The 9,465-nt window shown below is 33.8% G+C and overlaps 1 protein-coding gene and 1 non-coding gene across 6 annotated transcripts in view; one reads left to right on the top strand and one right to left on the bottom strand.

Moving 5' to 3' along the window:
- Positions 1-9,465, top strand: part of MECOM (MDS1 and EVI1 complex locus) — a 528,538-nt gene that overhangs the window by 162,916 nt on the left and 356,157 nt on the right. The gene's annotated exons all lie outside the window — the stretch shown is intronic.
- On the bottom strand, positions 4,503-4,621 carry LOC112479077. Its single transcript, XR_003046041.1, has one exon. It is a non-coding gene; the product is annotated as a 5S ribosomal RNA (ribosomal RNA).

The following is a 9,465-nucleotide window of genomic DNA, read 5'->3' as shown; positions in this document are numbered from 1 at the left end:
AGAGCACTGCTAAATTGAATTCTGCTCTGTAGGGTCAGCCCTCATCAGCCCATCCTCACAACCAATCAGCCTGAGGGTCAATTCCTCCCAATTATGTGCAAATAGTAACCAAGGCTCAACTCTAAAAGGAGGGCATACACAACCCGTACAAAGGATAGCCCTGGAGTACCTGTCCCAGGCAATCATAGAAGACTGTGCCACTGGGCCCCACAGGATACCTACTATATAAGACCACTCTACTAAGACCGGGAGACCTAGCAACCCTACCTGTTACATAGAAACAAACATAGGGAGGCAGCCAATATAGGGAGACAAAGAAACATGCCTTATAGGAAAAAAACAGAACAAAGCTCCAGGAAAAGAACTAAACAAAATGGAGACAAGCAATCCACCAGATGCAGAGTTTAAAACACTGGTTATAAGGATGCTCAATGAATGTTGGGGAAGAGTAAAAAAACTCAGTGAGAACTTTAACAAAGCGATAGAAAACATAAAAATGGAGATAAAAAACATGAAAAAGAACCAGTCAGAAATGAAGAATACAATAACTGAAATGAAGAATACATTAAACAGAATCACCAACAGATACATCAAATGTTCCAACATTTGCATCAAGAAATTGAAAACTTAGTTGAAGAAATAATGATGGAAAGCTTCCCTAGCCTGGCAAAGGAAATAGACGTATAAGCCCAGGAAGTACAGAGTCCCAAACCAGATGAATCTAAGGAGGCCTACACCAAGACACATCATAATTAAAATGCCAAAGGTTAAAGACAAAGAGAGAATCTTAAAAGCATCAAGAGAAAAGCAATTAGTTATCTACAAGGGAGCCCCCATAAGACTGTCAGCTGATTTCTCAACAGAAAATTTTCAGGCCAGAAGGGATTGGCATGAAATATTTAAAGTGATGGAAAGCAAGGATCTACATCCAAGACTACTCTACATAGCAAAGCTATCATTTAGAATTGAAGGACAGATAAAGAACTTCCCAGATAAGAAAAAGCTAAAGGAGTTCATCAACACCAAACCAGTATTACAAGAAATGTTAAAGGAACTTTTTTAAGAAGAAGAAAATACAATAAAAAAATACGAGTAATAAAATGGCAATAACTACATATCTACCAACAATTACTTTAAATGTAAATAGATTAAATGTTTCAATAAAAAGATAGGCTTGTGGAATGAATAAGAAAACAAGATCCTTACATATGCTGCCTACAAAAGACTCATTTCAGATTGAAAAGCACACAGACTGAAAGTAAAAGGATAGAAAAAGATACTTCATGAAAAAGAAAACAAACAAACAAACAAACAAAAAGCTAGGGTAACAATACTTATACCAGATAAAATAGACTTTAAAACAAAGGCTATAACAAGAGACAAGGACCCAATAATTTCACCTCTGGGCATTTATCCAAAGGAATCCAAAATACTACTTTGAAGGGACATGTGAATCCATATGTTCATTGCAGCATCATTTATAAGAGCCAAGATGTGGAGGCAACATGGATGTCTGTCAATGGATGAATGGTTAATGAAGAAGTGATACATATATTATGGAATAATATTCTGCTATAAAAAAATAAAATCTTGCCATCTGCAACAACATGGATCAACCTAGAGGATATTGTGCTGAGTGGAGTAAGTCATACAGAGAAAGACAAATGCCATATGATTTCATTTACATGTGGAATCTAATGAACAAAATCAATGAACAAACAAAACAAACAAACTCATGGATACAGAGAACATTTTGATGGTTGCTGGATGTTAGGGGGGCTGGGGAATGGGTGAAAAAAGGAAAGGGATTAATAAGTACAAATTGGCAGTTACAAAATAGTCATAGGGATATAAAGTACAGTATAAGGAATATAGTTAATAATATAATTACTGTGTATGGTGTCAGATGGATACTAGATTTATTGGGATGATCACTTTGTAAGTTATATAAATGTTGTATAAATCACCATGTTGGACACCTGAAACTAATATAATATTGTATATCAACTGTAACTGAAAAATAAAAAAAAATTATAAAAAAGAGATTCTGTTTGCTTTTTAAAAAATCTGTCATTAAAAATATTATTGCTTTCTTCTGGTTTTAGATTCTTATTTTATCTTTTTAGTTATTAAAGAAATTTATTTCATGGTCTCTATCAGATTATTTTACAGATCTACTGGTTCATGTCTAATTCTGAAGTTCTTAGTGTCTGCTTATTCTTTCTCCTGAAGCAGCATTTCTTTGAATGTTTTGTAATTTGGGGCTATGACCTCATTTTTACAAGACTATCTGAAAGAATCTTGTAGCTCCTACATTTAGATTATTTTGTTTCGGAGCAGTTTTGCATTTGTTTCTGAAGTTAAGGAATTCCATTCAGACTGAATTCATATTTGGCCTTATAAGGCTTTTCCTCATTTTCTATTCCAAACTTAAACCTGAGGGGATAACTTTTTTCTTTTTTATAACACAAATCTGTTCGTTATCCAGGTGTTCTCTTTTCTCTCATGGATGATCAAAAAATATTTTCAACCAATATTTCTGTATCTAGTATCATTTTCTTCCACACACCCTCAGCACCGATGTTGAATAATTTTTCTTAAAGGAAATTCTGATAATATGTCAGTGGCTGACCATTAAGCTACACAACAAATTCCAACTACTTGGAAAGAGCTGACTCATGCTTTGTCTTTTCTGACCTCGACTCTACTTTTTTTCTAGAGACATTTCTGTTTAAGCTGAAGATCTTGTAATTTCTGAACTGTATCAGGAGCACTCTTGTTCCAGTGCTGTTGCGTATACTGCTTCATCATTAATTATCCTCCTTTCCTTGGGTAATTTTTACTGTTATTTAGGACTCAAATTAAGCATCTTAGAGAAATACTTTCAAGATTAACTATATTGTTTTTGTTGTTGTTTGTTGGTTTGTTTGCTTGGTTTTAAAAATAATTAAAAAGCACAAAGGTAGGATTGTCATTTTGTATTCCTAGGCTCTTTATATTTCCACAGCTAAAACCACATCAAAATTGGTAGTATCTCGGACTGTGCGTGTGTGTGTGTATTCAGAGAAAGAATTGAACTTATGCTTCAGTTGAAAATCTTATAGGTATCAAAGTCATCTCTGTTGAAGGATATTAGCAAAATATTGTATATTTGTAATATTGTATAATTCATTGCCAAATTGCCTTTTGGCAGGTTTTGAAAAGTAAAGGAAGTCGATCTGAAAAATTGCCTTTTTAGTATAATAGGAGAACTGGATTCTCATTTTCCCTCTGCTACTAATTGAGTATCTTCTTTCTAGCTTTGATTTCTCTCTTTTTAGGATGAATTTGTTGAATGAGATGATCTCCTAGTTTCCTTTCACCTCCAAAATCCCCCTAGAGATTCAAAGGAGTGTCTTAGCTATCTAGAGATGTTTTATTGTAACCCAGTCCTCTTTGCTACCATCACTTCTTTTGGGTTGTTAAATTTAAGCTATGAATGGCTCATAATTCTTAGAAAATATATGTTTAAGGTAAATTTGAATATGAAAATATTTTATTGAATATGAAGTACTCAGTTAATATAAACACCAGTCAGAAAGTTCTGGCTACTATCAAACTCTAAAAGGCAAAAATAGATGTTTTAACCTCGTTTGTACTTAAAAGAGCAGCAACGTAGATCAGAAATACAGTGCTTCATGAATGTGGACTTAAAGCTCAGTTAATGGACAAAGTCCTCCCTGGGTAATATCAAATTGCTAATGTTTTCAGTCTTACTGGTGCTTGTTTACTACAATATATATTTGAGCTTGAACACTATAAAGATCAATAACTCTTTTGATATGCTTGTCAATTTCTAGCATTGTTGAGCAATTTCTTTTAATCAGCTTGTCTTCAAATGTTAGTGTGCCTTCATTGGAAATAAAAAGTGCCATAATTTCATGTGAACCATCCACCTATTTGTAACAGTTAATTATTTTTTTCCATTATTAGCTGAGGTGACTCAATCTCTGAAAACTTTAATGAATTTGTCCTAAATTTACTGTGTAAAAATATTTGCTCTAAATTTTCTTTGAGTTATTTATATAAGTTAATAGCTTTTTCCATTTTAGATCTTGAATGAAAAACTAGAATATTTATGAAGTTTAAGTCATTAGAGTTGGGCAGAGCATCTTTTTAAGTGGAGAAGAATATTGGAAAGAAATAAATATTTTCTTGCTGAAATTTATGATAATACACAGCTAATCAATGATGATATTTAAAAATTTCTCTCTGATTCTATTACTTCATTTTCCTTATATATTTTTAATGTCTCTCAGCTTTTCTCACCAATTTCTTTTTTGGCCCTCATCTATTCTCTCTGTCTTTTTTTTTTCTTTTCTCTCCTCTTTTTAAATTTCTTTTTCTTCTCTCTCCCTCTCCCTCTTTCTCTCTCTCTCTTTCAGGCAAGGCAACCCTTGGTTGACCTCACAGATTGCAAGGACCTTGTCAGTTTACAATCCCTTATTTTTTATTATTTTTTACACCTACAGCACCTGGTCTTCCTAGGTGGTCTCCCATCCAAGTACTAACCAGGCCCGACCCTGCTTAGCTTCCGAGATCAGACGGGATCGGGCTTGTTCAGGGTGGCATGGCCATAGACCTTTTTTTTGTATAGAAACATTTATCTGTATACAAACTCACCAGTGAGTGTGAGCAGGAGTGGGATTTATAAGCAAAGAAACAAGATGCCGAATTGTAAGATAAAAGGAATCACTTTTTGTATATGTGAGACACATCCAAATGTAATAGAATAACAATGAATTCTTTCATATTCCTGGTGACTGTAAGTCATACTTTTATTTCTATTAAATATATGAAACAATTCAGTTTTTTTCACTCCATGTATTTAAGTTGAACATAAATTGGTCTACAAGACTATGTTTCTATATGTTAAGTTGTAGATTTGGCTGCTAGTCGAGTATACCATGAATTAATAATCATTTCATATTGACTTCAGTTGAGGTAAATACCAAAATATATTGACCTGAGTGGAAAATATGGACCAAAGTGAAACCTCTGTCAATATTTATTTACCTTTACAAGGGCAATTAATCTTGATACTCATTGAAACAAGAAGTCGATATATGTATTGTTATGTACTTTTGGAGACTTCCATTAGAAATATTGGCAAGTCTCTCTTTCATGGCTGTAGATTTAAAAAGCTGGTCAATTTAAGTGTTCTGGATATTTAGAGCCAAAATATGTAAAATATCACAGTGTTATTCACTAGACATAAGAAATCAAGAGTCTTCTCGGAGCAGGTTAATGGGAATTTCTCTTTTCAGTTCAGCTTATGCTTTTTTAGTAATATGAACTGCCAAGGAGACAACTGGTACTGACCTCTCGATGAATGACTTCATCGTGTTAGCAGATAGGTGAAACTCTCTTGTGAGATATTTCTGCAATGCTTCTCCAGGTGGTGAATGACACTGGTGAATAAAATCCCCTAGTGCATCTTAGGTTCTTCCTGAGAGCTTCCTTTGTAAGCAGCCCCTACTACAAGGAGAAGTTCAGGCTGTGAGATTTGGACACTTTGTATCTTAGGGTTATTTTCTTTCCTTCCCTTTTGGAATACAATAGTAGTGGAGGTAAGAGAAATTTTTACTTTACAGTGACTAGAAATATAATGAAGCACTTGACATGTATGTATGAGGTATTTTTTTTTTAAAGAGAGAGCATATTCCTTTTAGTCTATAAATTCCCTATTCAGAATGTGATCTCAAGAATTGTACTTTAAGTTTTTCCCCCTCCCAAACACAGTAACAAAACAAACAAGAACCATCAACCCTTGGCAGGAATAACAGTTGAATTAGATCTTTGAGATATGGTATTAGAGTGATTGACTTTTACTTAGTTAAGAATGAAATGTGCTTTTTCCATATAAATTTAGGTGAAAGTTTACATGTCGCTATGCAGCATTCATTACAGTAATGTTCATGTTTTCTTTACTTAGTAAAGATAAGAGATTGCCCTACTTAGGGAAATGCCTCAAAAGCTAGTAAAGATATTCAGGATATATATGTGTTTATATATGATATTATAAATATTATATTATATACAATTTAAATACATAACACATTAATTTGCTATATAAATTATATAATATTACACCCATCCCTTGTTTATGTGGATTATTCGTTCCACACATCTTTTTTTTATGCAGAAGAAAACCTTGTAGAAAGAGTCTACTAGTACAAAAGAAAAAAATACTGAAGAAATAGGCCAATATAAGTCATAAAAATATTTATTTCACATATTTTCACAAAAAAAATGCTAATGAAAATTCAGAAAAGCCAAAATAAATTTTATTTGTTGTTGGTGTCTGTACTGTAATCTAGAGCAATCAACCTTCTTTTTTCAATTGGCACAAAGTCACTATCTTCATCGCTCTACTTTGGTTTCATTATTTATATTTATGTTTTTGGATGATATTTTTCCGACCCCATCTTTTACTATTTTCATAAATTCTTCGATATTTGCTGCAACATTTAAAAAAATCTTTTGAAATTTTAAGGCTTGTTAGATGTTTGGATCAATGTCTAGAATTGCAGTTTCCAGTTTGGTGGCCAATTAAAGAGCTTTGTAAATATTTTCTGCAGTGAATGAAACTGGTTCAAGATCACTGCCATTTATATTCATTGGCAGGATGGCCTTCAGATATTAAGTGAATGAATTCATTATTAGTTAATTTGTGATCAGCTGGTAATTTGTTAATATCATCTACATTCAAATGATCAGATCCTTCTTTTTGAAATTTATTTAATAAATTAATAAGTCCAGTTAATCCCTATTCAGTTGTTGGAACCAGATTCCCTGGTACAACCACTTCTGGCCATAATGTTTTTCAGTAAGCATTTAAAGTTTATGGCTTTTTATCACTCAAAGCTAAAGTAATATTCCTGATGTAACTTAAAATTGTGTATTTATTCCAAGCTTCTATAACTGTAAATGATTCATTATCTTCAAGTTTATTAAAAATAAAAACTCCATTTACTATAATTAATCTTAAAGGTAAAAATAATGCCTTGATCTAAAGGTTGGATCAAGGAAGTTATGTTTGATGAGAAATATACAATTTTTGAATTGGATGTTCTAAATTGTATGGATGACCAGGTGCATTATCTAAAAGTAAAATTATTTTAAAAGGAAGACATTTTTCCTTCATATAATTTTCAGCTTTAACAGCAAAACCTTTGTAAAACCAATCCTGAAAAACATCAGAAGCCACTCATGCTTTTATATTTGCCATCCAGTGAACAGGAAGATCATTAATAATTGTGTGCTAGTAAGTATTAGTTCTTTGTACATTGCTGAGTTAAGCTGTTGTTTTTAGAAAAAGCAATCACCAATAATGGAAATGACAAAGAAAGAACCACATAAATTAGACTGCATAAATGGAAACAGCATTTAAAAAGTCCATGGAAACGAGAAATATTTACTGAATATGAAAAAAACTCATGGAAAAAAAAATACTGCGTAAATCAAGGGACGAGTTTATACATCAGTTTTCTAGTGGGATAATAATGTAATGTATTTATCATCAAATTTTTGGAAGAGAAAAATTGTATTCTATGCATTGTGAACATTTTTTTATGACCTATTGCAACATTGTCACAGAATCATTTATAATATCCAATATGACATAAGATGCCAAGATATACAGCTGAAATTCATGAATTGACTAATAGTCATGAACAAGCAACACATTAGTAGATTTGTATTTAGCTTTAAGTTCTCAGCTTGTTTTTTAAATTGATGTTTTCTGTCATCCTAGGGTCATGATTTTTCTTTTTTCTTTTTGCAGGGGAGGATTTATTTATTTTCATAAAGCTTTATGTTTTTCCTGGTTATAATAGAAATACATTTTTTAAAATTAATTTGTGAAGTACAGGAAAATCTTTTATTAATTTATACCATGTGTTGTTAATGAGGATAGCAAAAACAAAAAACAAAACAACAAAAAATACCATATAATACCCTCCTCCCAAGCACACAGATGAACTCAGAAATACCATGAAAGATGCAATCTTTCAAGGTATTGGTCATTGACATTTTTGTAGACAGTAGCAGTAAAAACCACAGGCGTACAGATATTCCCCTCATCTTCTGGCGAGAAGCCATCTGGAAAGTACAGGCTTCCTGCATGTGTCTCAGAAACAGCTCATCTTCCTTCTTCACCTTTTCGAAGGACAAGAACCATCCACCTCTTTGGTGAACAGTAGCCTTATCACCAGCCGGCACAGACATGCGCCGCAGAGAAACACTGATGGCTCCTATGCTGTGACTGGTGGAAGGAAATTGTCCAGGGATGTCTATGAAAGTCCACCTTATTTGTATAAAACCTGAGGAGTGTGGGCGAAGTGACTAAAAAGAGGAGAAAGAAAGTGGGAAAAGGATGGAGAAGAATGATGCAGCCTTGGTGAAGGGAGAGGGGATGTTCAATGGGCTGAGATCAGTTAAGAAAGAGGGACGGCAGTGAAGAGACACATCGAAAGGGGCCGGGACACCACTGGAATACACCTTAGAGCCATCCTCTTGAAGGTGAAGGATCTTCTCATCTCCCGAGAAGCATTCCGGTGGTCCTTAAAGAATTCAGATTGTCACGTCGGAGGCAAGCGAGAGAGTAAAGCAAAATAGTTTCAGGTGGAGGTTAGGATGGAAGATTTTCATGTATATATGACAAAGAAACCTTTTTAATTAAAATAAAAAGAGGGGGAGATACTTGCTTACCTGAAACAACATAATTAGACTGAAATTTTTCACATTTCAATATGTTAGTCTTTGGCCACCTACATACAGGCATCACCATGCTTTCTCATACCGATTGTTTAAAGTGATGATTTCATTCTGAATGGAGGAGGATCATTGTGGAAAAGCCTTTGTCTTTACTGTGGAAAGTACAGAGACTTTGGAGTCAGATGGATAAGACTCAGGCTTCTTGGCAGTTTTCTGATATTTACTTAATACTTTATTTTCTTGGTAAAAAAATGGAGGCTTTACCTTAAAATTTTGTGAGGATTAAAATAAGAGAAGGTATGAAAAAAGTACCTGGTACATTGGTTGGTACACACTCCATGGTGTGCTTAAGTATGTTAGTTGCCTTCTCTTGTGTGAAGATCTTTTGAAGTCCCTATAAGAAAAGATCATAAAAATTTAGAAAGCCTTAGGATGATAGAGTGTTTAGTGGTTCTATCATCAAATGTGCCTGCATTCCAAATTTGTTCCATAGAAGCAGATAGAATTTTCTTTTGAGGTGAGAGAAGATCTGAAAATGAGATCTTTCACTCACCATCATATCCTTGCTGCTCAGACATATCGGTCCATGTCTGCTTTGCTCTATTCACACTGCTTTCTCCAGTTGTGGTGGTATGTGAAGGCCACAGTCTGTAGGAAGGTGGCCCCTGTTCGTTGTTCCAGTCCAACCCTGTCACTCTCTCCCACATT

The sequence above is a fragment of the Pteropus alecto genome, unplaced genomic scaffold, assembly GCF_000325575.1.
Source record: "Pteropus alecto unplaced genomic scaffold, ASM32557v1 scaffold33, whole genome shotgun sequence".
Classification (NCBI taxonomy): domain Eukaryota; kingdom Metazoa; phylum Chordata; class Mammalia; order Chiroptera; family Pteropodidae; genus Pteropus; species Pteropus alecto.
Note: the sequence above shows the minus strand (reverse complement) of the source record. Positions and strands in the feature narration are given on the sequence as shown.